At 40.7% G+C, this 14,086-nt stretch overlaps 1 pseudogene; it reads right to left on the bottom strand.

Moving 5' to 3' along the window:
- Vmn1r-ps144 (vomeronasal 1 receptor, pseudogene 144) lies at positions 10,907 to 11,843 on the bottom strand (annotated as a pseudogene).

The following is a 14,086-nucleotide window of genomic DNA, read 5'->3' as shown; positions in this document are numbered from 1 at the left end:
GGATCGGGCGGGGCGGTGCCGGGGAAAGGACGCAAAGCGGACGTGGGGGCGCCCGAGCCGCCCTACAGGGGCCGTCCCGCCGCCATTGCCGCACAAGCTCGCGTCTGTTTGGTCTGAACCAACCAAGTCCCGCCTACTTCTCATTCACCATTGGCCGGACGAATGAGATGTTTTTCCCGAAGGACGAGAGGAACCGGAAGTGAAGTATCTTAGTGACCAAGATTGTGCCCGCCTACGTCGCTGCTAGCAACCACGGGAACAAGCAGGTCTAGCTGCCAATGAGAGTCGAGGGTGGGAGGTGGCTAAGATGGCCCCTTGGGGAGAGGCGGAGAAGACTTAAGCTGGAGTCTTGGGAGCTATGCGTGACGTAATGAAGGACATGCTTGTCTGGTTCTGCTATACCGGTCTCTGTAAAGGAGGGACTCCTAAGTAGGGAGATTTGCCTTGCTTGGTTTCTAGGATGCGGTTCTGGGGCTCTTGGCGTTCAAGGCTTTATTACCCACCCCCCTTACCCGGAAGAAATAGAGCGGCCAGAGCGAGTCTTCATCCTGCCGGGGAGCTTCTAGGTAGCTAGTAAAAAATGAACAAGGTCGAAAGTTTTTTGAGGATGGACCTCTGCCTCATAATGAGCTTGGGCGCTGTGATTCACTTAGAAGGCGAATATAAAACTATCACAATCCTTTCTCCTTAAGGTTGAAAATATGAAAGGGAAGAAGGTGGGCATAGCGGGGTTGTTAGATGCTATCAAGGTTGTTAAAGCGTGGCTATTTCTATACTTGATTTTTGTTTTCTCCTTTCGACTCCCCTCGCCTCTCCCCTCCTCCATCATCCTCCCCCCCACACCTCCATTCCTCCCTTCCCCCTTCTTCCTCTCCAATTAGAGAGAAAATTGAGAAAGCACCCTCACAGAGAGTGGAAATAAACAAACAAACAAACAAACAACCCCCCCCCCCTCACAGAGAGTAGGCGTTCCTAAGTAATGATGCAGATCACATATCTCTGGCCCTGAATAGGAAACACTTGGTCTTGTGATAACGAACAGAAGGCATAGCCATGTGTGAAAGTGCACATGCTTTCAATCATGAAACTCAGGAAGCAAAAACTTGTCATCTTTCTGAGATTGACATCATCTTGGTCTACATAGTGACCTCCGGGCCAGTCAAAGGTCTATGGTGTAACCCTCAAAAGACAGCCATACCATTGCCTCATCCCATAAGAGTTAATCCAAATGGTCTGGCTTAGAAACTTCAGTTTATACGCTACCTCACTAAAAGAGTTTGGCACAATGGTACCATTGTCTATTCTTTGTGAGTGTATTTTCTTTTATGATCTCTCTGGCCATTCTTCAGTTTCTTTCCTTTATATGAACTCTTCTATACTGTACTTTATGTGTTTCTGAAACCAATCAACAGAAAACTGGGGAACTCAGGAGAGGCTATGGAGAGGAATTCCAAACAGTGCCTTCTTGGACCATTTTTGATTTAACAGATCTTTTGGAAAAAACATCCTCTTGCCTGTCTCCTCTCCTTTCAGATATAGTAAAGTTTTCTAGTCTTACTTTGAACTGCCCTAGGTTAAACATTGTAGGAAGCACTGGATTTCTTAACAAGTACAAGAAGAGGGTAAGTTTAATTAATTAGTACTAGGTTGTGATTGGTAATGGGCTTACTGGCATTTCTAATCAATTTATGTGAATTATGAAAACTAAAAAATAAGGTTTTATTTACTTTTTTGATTTTAAATTTGTATCCTTTATCTCTTATGCTGAAAAACACTAAATTTTTAGTGACATTGACATAGTCATATTTATGATTAATGATTACATTTTAGGATATTATGAAATAGTAAATGTTATTCAGTTATGCCGTGGGCAACACAGCTGGACATCAACAGGGCCTAGCAAGGAAGGTAATTGGAGACAGAGACACAAGACTCTAGGTTCAGTTTAAGAATGGACAATTTTTTGGAGCTGTGACGAAAGGATGGACCATCTAGTGATTGCCATATGCAGGGATCCATCCCATAATCAGCTTCCAAATGCTGACACCATTGCATACACTAGCAAGATTTTGCTGAAAGGACCCAGATATAGCTCTCTCTTGTGAGACTATGCCGGGGCCTAGCAAACACAGAAGTGGATGATCACAGTCAGTTATTGGATGGGTCACACGGCCCCCAATGGAGGAGCTAGAGAAATTACCCAAGGAGCTAAAGGGAACTGCAACCCTATAGGTGGAACAACAATATGAACTAACCAGTACCTGGGAGCTCTTGTCTTTAGCTGCATATGTATCAAAAGATGGCCTAGTCGGCCATCACTGCAAAGAGAGGCCCATTGGACTTGCAAACTTTATATGCCCCAGTACAGGGGAATGCCAGGGCCAAAAAGGGGGAGTGGGTGGGTAGGGGATTGGGGGGGTGGGTATGGGGGACCTTTGGGATAGCATTGAAAATGTAAACGAGGAAAATACCTAACAAGAATAAAAAAAAAGAATAAAAAAAAAGAATGGACAATTTTTATTTTTCCCATTGTTTATATAATGTTTAGCGCATAGCTGGAAATTCCAAGCAGAGTTTGAGAAACAGTCTTTGGGCCCACTATCTATATTCTGTCTTTTATATTTCACTGCCCTTGTTGGCATCTTTTACCCCAGAGGACATGCCTGCTACATTTTATCTCTTGCTTACAGTTTTTCAGTCAGAAGACTACATCTGGATCATTGTTTGTGCTTGAGAAAAGAACTATAGACTATCTGGACCAAGCACAATTACATGTAGTATATAATAGAAATACATGTTACATAGGTTCTTTATATTAGGAAATTAGGTTAAAAAGCATATTATTATTGGTTTCAATGGTTAATAGAGTTATTAGTCATCCTACCAGTTCTTGTTTAATGTGTCTGTTTTGTTTTGCTTTTTTAAATTATTTATTTACATCCCAAATATTTCCTCCCTGTTGGTCCCCCATCACAGAGTTTTCCCCCAACCCCCACTCCCTTTTGCCTCTGAGAGGGTGACCCCCAGTGATCCTTTCCCACTGAGGCCAGACAAGGCATCCCTTTGCTACATGTTTTGAGGGGGAGGGGTGGACCATCCTATGTATTCTCTTTGGTTGGTGGCTTTATCTCTGGGAGCTTCCCAGGTATCCAGGTAAGATGATACTGTTGTTCTTCCTATGGGGTTGCCATCTCCTGCAGTTCCTTCAATCCTTCCTATAATTTTTTCCATAGGGGTCCCCGACCTCAGTCCAATGCTTGGCTGTGAGTGTCTATATTTGTATGAATCAGCTGCTGGCAGAGCCTCTCAGAGGACAGCTATATTAGGCTCCTATCTTCAAGAACAGCGTGGCATCAGTAATAGTGTCAGGATTCGGTGCCTGCCTATGAGTGGATCCCATGTTGGGCCAGTCACTGGTCGAGCATCTCTATAGTCTCTGCTCCAATTCTTATCTTGCATTTCTTTTAGAAACAATTTGGGGCTGAAAGTTTGTAGTTGGGTTGGTATCCTCATTCCTCAACTGGGGGTCCTGGCTGACTACTGGAGATGGTCCTTTCAATATTCCATATTCCCACTGCTGGACATTTTGGCTAAGGTCACTCACATTGTGTCCTTGGAACCTCCTGCATTCCCCACTATTGATTCTTTTACTTCCCTTACTACATTCATAGTAAACTCATACATTCAAACCCTAAAGCACAGCTATCATAGATTATTCTCCAGACAGTGCTGAGTAGTTCCACATGAAATAGTATTTCAGGTGTGTGTATTTACTGTGGTGAGAGGATGGAGGTGGGAATTTGGAGGCATAGAGAAGAAAGGAAATGAATTCCTCTTCTCAGATATATCTAGATTTTTGTCAAGTTGACAAAAACTAGCTATGATACCTCAGCACCATCTAAAATTGAGTGTACACAACCAGCCATCCCAAAGGTAGATAGACAGACACAGAATCAGAAGTTAAAAGGTTATCTTTGGCCATATATTCAAAAGGCAACCTGGCTAACATGAGAACCTTGTAAGTGGAGAGGGGTAGACAGAGAACATCCTGCCTGTTTAGCTTGAACTCATTATGGATAACTTCCTGTTTTGTTTTGTTTTGTTTTGTTTTGTTTTGTTTTGTTTCTGTGCCACCCATATCCATAATATGTGAGGATATTATTTTTTTCCATAGCTGTCCTTAATATGTCTCTGCCAGTATCTGTCTAGGATTCAGAGCATTTTTCTGTCTTCGTCTGGGAAGACTCTTCCTGCAAGTAGATTGCAGTTAACACAGAGATCTGTAACTGGACAATGTGCAGAACTTGAGAGACTCTGGAACACTCAGTTCTAAGTGAGATGTCTTTACCAAACTCCTCCCCTCAAAGCTCAGGGATCTATATGGAAAAGGACCCAGAAAGGGCAGAAAGATTGTAATATCCACAGGAAATGAATAACTCCAAAGAAACAGTATCTTCCAGATACAATAGGCTAATGAATGTGTGAACTCACAGAGACTGAGACAGCATGCACAGGACCTGCACAGGCTCAAAGTCCTAGTACTGAGAAGGAAAAGTGGCACAAAGTCCCACCCCCAAGCTCTTTGCAAGTGATGCCTCCTGGGAATAGTTGACCAAAACAAAATAGACTCCATGCTTTTTGACTTGTCTTTCTAATTCTTTTTTTTCTGTTTCTTTGGGGTTTTGTTTGGTTTGTGTTGAGAGAGGGAAGAGGTGATGCCATCTGTTACCAAATAATTTGTAATAAGTCTACCATGTATATTTTCATATGCATGTAAAAAATGATAGCTGCGTACAGTATGTCTCAGCAGGTGGCAGGAAAAGCAGGAAGAATAGTGTTGGCTATATGGATGTGTTTATGGGCACATGATATTAATTCCCTAGACCATGGACTATTACTGTGCCATGTGTCCTGCCCTGCACAGATACAAATACTATGTAAATGTCACAGGATAGTGTGTAATACAATTTAGGAACAGTGAGTCATTGTGCATTTCAGACAATGTGTAGCAATTTCCTCTGAGTTGAAATGTTTGCTGTTTCAAGGCTCAGGGAAGCTCCTGAGACTCAGGAGGTGAACAAACTTGACAAGATTAACTACTGCCCCTCCTCAGGGTTAGAGAAGCATTAAAAAATTGCTGGAGGAATTGGCTCTGACTAGACCAACTCAAGTCAAACATTCTGACCTGTGGTGCCACCTACAAGCCATGCAGAAACTCCATGGTTGCAGCTTTAGTGAAATGAAACTCAGGTTGGGGTGGGAATTTTAGTGATACAGATGCATTTATTCATTCCTGCTCTTGAGAATACCCACCCCCTACTCCCCCACCCACACACATATTCCTGTAGGCAACTGCAATAAAGAGTCACTGATTCACCCATGTTGACTTCAGTAGAATCATTAATTTGTTACGGTTTCCCTATTCTGGGTGAGAAGATGTTTATAGATATGTAATATCGTCCTGAAATAGGCATGGCCCATGGAAATGTCCTATGTGGGAATAGGTATATAGAACACTTGAAAGAAATAAGATAGGAGAGCAAGGGTTGCTTTGGTGTGCCACAGCTCATTGCTCATCTTCTCCAGAAACCATATACCAAGGCTGAGGCTTGCATGTAGAGGTTCAACTGGAAAACCTGTGGTCCTTGCTGAGGTGGAATTAAGTGAATTTAGAGAGAGAAAACTTATACCATTGTCATTAGAATTAACTTAGGATAAATCCCCAAAGGATTTGGAATCAAAAGAGGGTGTACACATTGGCTCTGGAGGAGGGTGGATCTAGGAGTTGCACCACAGTACCTACTACACTTAATGTGTTCTGTGTGACCTTCAGGAGTATGAGAACCACTGAAGTACCCATAGGAGGGTTATGGAGACCGTCTCATGGGTTTCTCAGGAGCTCTCTCTGCTACTTTTAGTAGGGCTTGAGCTTAGAACTCTAGATTTCAGATGTTTTTTGAAAGATACATAAAGCAATTTGTAGTATTTCTTTGGAAGATGTAGAGATGCTTAGAATGATGTCCAGTTAGACTTCACATCCCCTAAAGAAACACTACAAATTGGCTATTGTATCTTTCAATGTGTTCCTGAAATCTTGAGTTCCAAGAAGGTAATATCACTATTTAGAGAAACATTCAGCTTCTTTGCCTCCTGAAACTTTGTTCATTTTCATATCTATCATTCTGTTATAAATTTATGTTATTGAGGTACTAAGGACTTAGGAAATTTTTAAGGGAATTTTTGTGGGATGTTAACTGCTCTTTTTGCAATATATACTACTAACATGCCTTTTTTAAAAGCTAAAATCTTGAGCTGGGGAGATGTCTCATTGTGTATGCTTGGACCTCACTTCAAATTCCCAGAACCTATGAATAACACGGCCAGGCATGATGGCATATTGTGTTAACCACGGCATCAGAGAAGCAGAAATGGAAGAATCCTTGGGGCTTGATGGCCATGTTGGCTAGGTGAATTTGCAAGCTCCAAGTTTAGCTAGAAACCTTGTCTCAAAAAATAAGTTTGCGAGTCAGTGAGGAAGATATCTAATTAACTCTGGCCTCCACACATATGAACACACATTCATCCCCAAACATATGTAGGTACACATGAACATGTGCATATAATATAATATAATGTAATATAATATAATATAATATAATATAATATAATATAATATAAAATCAAATCTTGCAACCTGCTAACACAGGATGGAAACCACTCATGACATGCTCTCACACCTCTCCATGGTTGCTGAATCATCCTGAACATTTCGGGGTTAACAATTTTGAGATGGGTGGGTGGCCCCATCCCTCAACTGGGGGCCATGCCTATCTATTGGAGGTGGTCTCTACAGGTTTTCTCTTCCCTTTGTTGTGTATTTTTGCTAAAGTCATCCTCATCGAGTCTTGGGAGCCTCTTGATTCCCCAGCATCTGGGATTTTCTAGTTGCTAACTTCAGAACCCCATCCCCCACTGCTACATATTTCTATTCAATATTCCGATTTCTCTCTTGTCCCTTCCAATACCTGATCCTACCCCCTTTTATTCTCTCCCCTTCCTCCCTCCATCCCTGGTCCCTCCCTCCCTCTACCTCCTGTGATTATTTTGTTCCCCCTTCTATGTAGGGTTGAGGTATCCACATTCTGGTGTTCTTTCTTCTTAAGCTCCATATGGTTTATGAGTTTTATTGTGCGTATTCTGAGCTTTTGGTCTAATATCCACTTATCAGTAAATACATAACATGTGTGTTCTTTTGTGTCTGGATTACCTCTCTCAGAGTGATATTTTCCAGTTCCATCTATTTGCCTAAGAATTTCATGTAGTCACTGTTTTTAATAGTTGAGTAGTACTCCATTGTGTAAATATATCACATTTTCTGTATTCATTCTTCTGTTGAGGGAAATCTGGGTTGTTTCCAGTTTCTGTCTGTTATACATAAGGCTTATATAAACATAGTGGATCATTTGTCTTTATTATAAGTTGGAGCATCTTTTGGGTATATGCCCAGTAGTGGTATAACTGGGTATTCAAGTAGAACTATTTTCAATTTTCTGAGGAACCACCAGATTGAGTTCCAAAGTGGTTTTACCAGCTTGCAGATGCTCCAGTAGCATAATTGGTTAGCATGCAATACTTATAGAACACTGCCTCTTAACCCCTGGCAGCTATGTTGAGCTCTTTCAGAGCTCCATGATGTTTACTTAGATTTCTCCTATCATTTCCAGTGTCAGCTGTGCTACTTTTTTCTAGGGACTCTTTCAACCTTGTGACTGTGTTTGGAATCTCCTTTATTGTGTTCTACAAAAGCAGGATCCTCCACCTGTCAAACCCATGCAGAACAGCATAGGTAGGGATACATCATAGGTTGTAAACCTTTATTACAATTAATGTTACAAAACAAGATGAGGACAGGAAACAAAGATGGGTAGCTTTTAAGGTTAATAAAAGAACAAAGTGAAGACCCACCTTACATTACCACAAATAAATATTACCTGTAATATAAATATTAAGCCAGTTACATCTAGGCATAAGTATAGATCCCAATTCTTCTTTTTAAGTCAGTCATAAACCTTATATAGTGCTATACCCTAGTTGCAGGTACCTAAAGACCACCGAGGAGCCTATTCCGATGTAAAACTCATAGGTTCTTCATTATGAGCTCAGGAACAAGGCCTTTCAGATTCTCACCATGGAAGCAGCTCATAGTGAGAGCCCAGAGTATAGGGGTTCAGGGTTTTTATTGTGGTTGCAGTAAACATGGGGAATTTCCTTATGGGTCAGTAAGTTAATAGTTTAAAAACTTCATTTCTGGCATAATCTGTAGGAACCAAACACGGGGTCAAAAATCACTTGACAAACAGGATGGTTAAGTTTTCTATTCTCTGCAGGATGCATTTACACACACACACACACACACACACACACACACACACACACACACACACACACCTTGGCCCTGCTATTATAACCTCAATGGTTGTTGCTAATGCGACGTGGGTGGGGGTGGGAGAAGGGATGTTGTAGGATACTTGCTCAGGAGGACTCTGATTTTCTTTCTAGAATTGGAGTTTAGGCCCTGGTCTCACACAAAATGGAGTTTCTTCAAAAATGGAGTTGGTTGGGCTTTACAATAGGAAACAATAGCAAACCTTCAATTGTTGCACCTTCCTATATGTCACCAAGAGTTCTGGCAGGTGTGCTTGCTTCGGCAGCACATATACTAAAGAGTTCTAGCAGGAGTAACAAGCTGAGGTGCTACTCTGCATCATGATTTTAGCATGTAGAGGACAGCTATGGGAAGTTCAAGGTTGCCGGGAGAATTTTTTGGTGAATGTCCACCAGGATCACTGATCTCTTTTGACTGCAGATTAGAAGAGCAAGGCTCATACCTTGAAGATCTCTCAACATAATGCTTTATAATAATATTTAACAGTTCACCACATCATCAAAATTTCTACAGAGAGTTGTTTCCCTGGAACCTGTTTCTTTTTATATATTCAATTTCTTCACGCAGTATGTGTTGAGATATTATCTCTCTGTCTCTGTCTTTCTGTCTCTTTGTCTGTCTGTCTGTCTGTCTGTTTGTCTCTCTTTCTGTTTATCTCTCTCCCTTTCCCCTCCTTTTTTTTTTGAAGTGTTCTTGCATTTGTTTTATTTACAGACACCAGTATCCTCATTCCTATCTTCTTGGATATCTTGTTTTTTAGTTTCTTTAAGGAATTGAGATCTACCACGTTTTCTTAACCATAAGGAACACTACTTCAGATTCCTTTGAACAAGTTATTGCTTAGTTATTCAGAGTAAAACACCCTGCTACATTAACCTTTATTTTGCTCCTATAGGTGCCAGGTGAAAACCCAAAACTGTTTTAGAGTTTGCATTAGAAGTGTGGACATTATGCCCCTCCTTAGAAGTGGGAACAAAACACCCTTGGAAGGAGTTACAGAGACAAAGTTTGGAGCTGAGATGAAAGGATGGACCATCTAGAGACTGCCATATCCAGGGATCCACCCCATAATCAGCATCCAAACGCTGACACCATTGCATACACTAGCAAGATTTTATCGAAAGGACCCAGATGTAGCTGTCTCTTGTGAGACTATGCTGGGGCCTAGCAAACACAGAAGTGGATGCTCACAGTCAGCTAATGGATGGATCACAGGGCTCCCAATGGAGGAGCTAGAGAAAGTACCCAAGGAGCTAAAGGGATCTGCAACCCTATAGGTGGAACAACATTATGAACTAACCAGTACCCCGGAGCTCTTGACTCTAGCTGCATATGTATCAAAAGATGGCCTAGTCGGCCATCACTGGAAAGAGAGGCCCATTGGACTTGCAAACTTTAATGCCCCAGTACAGGGGAACGCCAGGGCCAAAAAGGGGGATTGGGTGGGTAGGGGAGTGGGGGTGGGTGGCTACGGGGGACTTTTGGTATAGCACTGGAAATGTAAATGACCTAAATACCTAATAAAAAATGGAAAAGAAAAAGGGGGAAAAAAAAAGAAAGACAAGTAGCTTTCCACAAACTTTTTACATTTTTATCAGTTATTACAAATTTCATAGAATATATCTTCATCATATTCAACACCCCCCCTAAAATTCTTTCAGAACTACCACCACATCCCTACCTCAAACTTTTAAATTCTTTTATTTTTAAACTTATTAAGTTCAATTTGTGTTGCCCAAGTACTCTTGGTTGTATTGCTGACCATGAATATGCTCAGCCTACCTGTGTCTACACTGTTAAACAAACCAACTCTTTCTCTTTCTCAGCTGCCATCAAAGGCCAACAGTATTTCATTTAGTGCTAGCACTTCATGTTTTTCTCCTCCTTATCTCCAGTGCTAGGATATTATTTGATTTCAACTTGCACAGTTTATTGTGCACGCCATCACAAATAACTATGAGTACATTTTTGTAACTGCAAAATCCTTGAGTCATAAAACATGAAGAAATCAAACATGTACTGACTTGTAAGCTGTACCTATCTTGGTTAGCTTTCTTCATGCTAGAAGGTAGCATCCTCTTTACTGGAGAAAAAGTGAATAGATATCATCCAGCCATGAACCCTATGAGCTAAAAAAAACTCTTGGCCTGGCAAGATAGGCCCATTTATTCAACAGTGGCACAAATATGGCAGAAATAACCAAACTAATTATGATATGCTTAAAGGAATACTCAATGAAATGGAGTCTATGACTAGCACAGTGAATGTGGTTCAGAACCTGTGGCTAGATAGACCATAGTCTATAAAGAATAATATACTACTATTAATCTGTGAAATGATCATAGTATTAAAATCATCTCCCCTTTAATTATTACACTGATATTTTGAAGGACACTAGTGACTAAATTCTTAGATACTCTGAATTATTAAAAGATATAATTTGTACTTTTATTAAAAGATTATTGTAAGTATATATTCCTCATCTAAGATAAACAGAAACGAGAAAGAATGATATCATGGCTCATGATAAAGGGACCTACAGTAGGAAAGCACATAGAAATGATAGCTGTGATATTAATTAGCCACCAACTAGGATTCTGAGAAAAGGTAATGAAGCCTTGTAAGATGGAAGATAGTGTATAAAAAGTGAGAAATGTGCACACCAGGACTAGAATTTTCTGGGTGGCTCTGGACTCAGGAGAGTTTCTGGGAGAAACATGAGAACTGTGTATATGTTGAACCATTTTCTTGTGTCCATACAGTATGACAATCATGGTGATGCTGGAAATGACCAGAACTACAGAAAGCAAGACTTCTGGAAATACCCAAAATGCTATGTATAGTGATTCTACTATATTATCACGACCTGGAAAAGAGGAACAGAATTCATATTTTCTTTTTTGTGTAATATTTTTTGTCTTTCCCTTGGTGGATGGATATATAGGAAAAAATCATATTCACCATCATGTGTAGGATCCAGCAGAGTGAAATGAAGAAACCCATGAGCCTTCGAATTTTGACTATGAGATCCTTCCAATAGGATTTCCAGGGGCTGATGGTGATAGCCTGGAAGACACTCACAAGACAGGTGGTGTAGATAGACATACTCCTGCCAAGTCTGAGAATATATAAAATAAGATTGCATCCAATATCATTGAAGAACTGATTCCATCCAAAAGCTCCTGTTATCTGTAGCATTCCTTTGGAGAAAATGATCAAAGAGTTGGCTGTAAACACATGTGTAAGAATCAAGTCTATGGTCTTTAACTTGCCTTCATTGTAGTAAAGGAGTAGATAGTGGAAAAGAAGAGAGAAGTTTCCCAGAATTCCAAATACACCCTGAAGTGAGAGCACTATTCCTATTGCCAAGTTCCTGGACCCCATTTTGTCATCCATCACTTTTCTGTTTAAGTCATTTAAAAAACAAAACAAAACAAAACAAAACAAAACAAAACAAACAAACATGCTTCAATAAAACCTTTCACTGAACATTCCCAAACTTGAATATGTATGTGAGAGATTGCAAAACTATAGTCTGCAGCATAGCAAGACTATTTCAGAGCAAACAATTTTATCATCATTAATAACTTTCAGTGAGTCTTTATATATTTCTGATATTAGCCATTTGTCAGATGTAGCATTAGTGAAGATCTTTTCCTAATCTGTATATTGCCATTTGGTCCTATTGACAGTATTTTTTGTCTTACAGAAGCATTTTAGTTTTCAAATTAAATAACCCAATTAAAATGGGGTATAGAGATAAACAGAAAATTCTTAACAAGAGGAATTGCATGTGGTTAAGACACACCTAAAGAAATGTTCAATATCCTTAGTCATCAGGGAAATGCAATTAAAATGACCCTGAGATTCCACCTTACACCAATAAGAATGGTTAATATCAATAACTCAAGGGACAACACATGCTGGCTAGAATGTGGAGCAAGGGGAAACACAACTTCAGTGCTGGTGAGATTATGAACAGGTACCACTCTGGAAATCAGTATGTTGATTTCTTTGGAAGTTGAAAATACTCCTACCTGAAGACCCAGATATTTCACTCCTGGGTATACACCCAAAAGATGTTCCAACATACCACAAGGACACATGATCTACTATGTTCATAGAAGCTTTATTTGTAGTAGCTAGAAACTAGAAATAGCCCAGATGTCCTTCAACCAAAGAATGAATAGAGAAATTGTGGCTAATTTACACAATGGAATGCTATTCAGGTATTAAAAATAAGGACATTATGAATTTTGCAGGCAAATGGATGAAACTAGAAAATATCATCATGAGTGAGGTAACACAGTCACTTTCCAAAAGTCACAGTCACAAAAGGACATGCAGAGTATGTAGTCACTGATGAGTGGATATTATTCATAAAGTACAGCATAACCTTGATACATTCCGCAGACCCAAAGAAGTTAAAAAAAAGAAGGAGGGGCCAAGAGAGGATGCTTTAATCTCACTTAGAAGAGGAAATAACAGTCATAGGAAGCAGCTGGAGGAAGGGAACTGGTGGGAAAAGGGAATGTAAGGGTCAGGATCAGATGTGGGGAGAGACAGGAGAGAGGACCAGAGTGATAGGAAATGAATGGAAATCTGCAACTGCCTGGAGTGCAGGTCTGCTGGGAATCTCTAGGAAGCCCTTGAAACTTGGGAGGGGGAGGATTCCAGGAGTCAATGCAAGTGACTTTAGCTGAGATGGCTAACAGTGGGGAAATGAGACCAGAAGAAACCACCACCTTGGTTGGTGGTCCAGTCTCTGAGACCTCTAAAGGTCTAGATTGACTCTATTGGTCTTCCTGTGTTTCTATCCCTTTCAGGGCCTTCAATCTTTCTCCCTACTCTTCCATAAGAGATCTCCCATCCCCAAGTTCCATACACTGACTGGCTGTGGGTGTCTTCATCTGTTTTAGTCAGCTGTTCAGTGGAGCCTTTCCGAGTACAGTTGTGCTAGACTTCTCTCTGCAAGCATATCAGGGTATCATTATTAGTGTCATGAATTGGTTCTTGCTCATGATCTCAAGTTGGGCCATGCTTTGTCTCTGCCTAATCTTTGCCCCTGCATTTCTTGTAAATAGGATAAATTTTGGGTTGAAAATTTTGTGGGTTGGATAGTGTCCCTATTGCTCCCTGGGATTCTTGCCTGGCCACAGGAGGTAACCTCCTCAGGTTCCATAAGCCCTATGCTGTGAGTCATATCTAAGGTCACTCCCATTGATTCCTGGGCACCTCTTATCCTAGGACTCTGTCTCACCCTCGAGATGCCATCTCTTCTGTCCTTCCCCACACCTGATCCTGAAACCATTTCCACTTCCCTCCCCATGCCCTCTCCCAGTCAGTTCCCTCCTTCCATCTGTCTTTTTTATGACTCTTTTATTACCCCTTCTAAGTGAAATTCAAGCAACCTTGCTTGTGCCTTCCTACTTGTTTAGCTTCTTTAGATCTCCGGAGTACAGCATCTATAACCTGTATTTTATGCTTAATACCCATTTATAAGCATGTCTTTAGGGACTGGGTGTCCTCACTCAGGCTGATATTCTTAAGTTCCATCCATTTACCTGTGAAATGCAGGATGTCTTTTTTTAAATAGCTGAATAGTATTCTGTTGTGTATATGTACCACATTTTCTTTTTC

Source organism: Mus musculus, chromosome 17 (assembly GCF_000001635.26).
Source record: "Mus musculus strain C57BL/6J chromosome 17, GRCm38.p6 C57BL/6J".
Lineage (NCBI taxonomy): Eukaryota > Metazoa > Chordata > Mammalia > Rodentia > Muridae > Mus > Mus musculus.
This window is presented reverse-complemented; position numbering and strand designations above follow the sequence as displayed.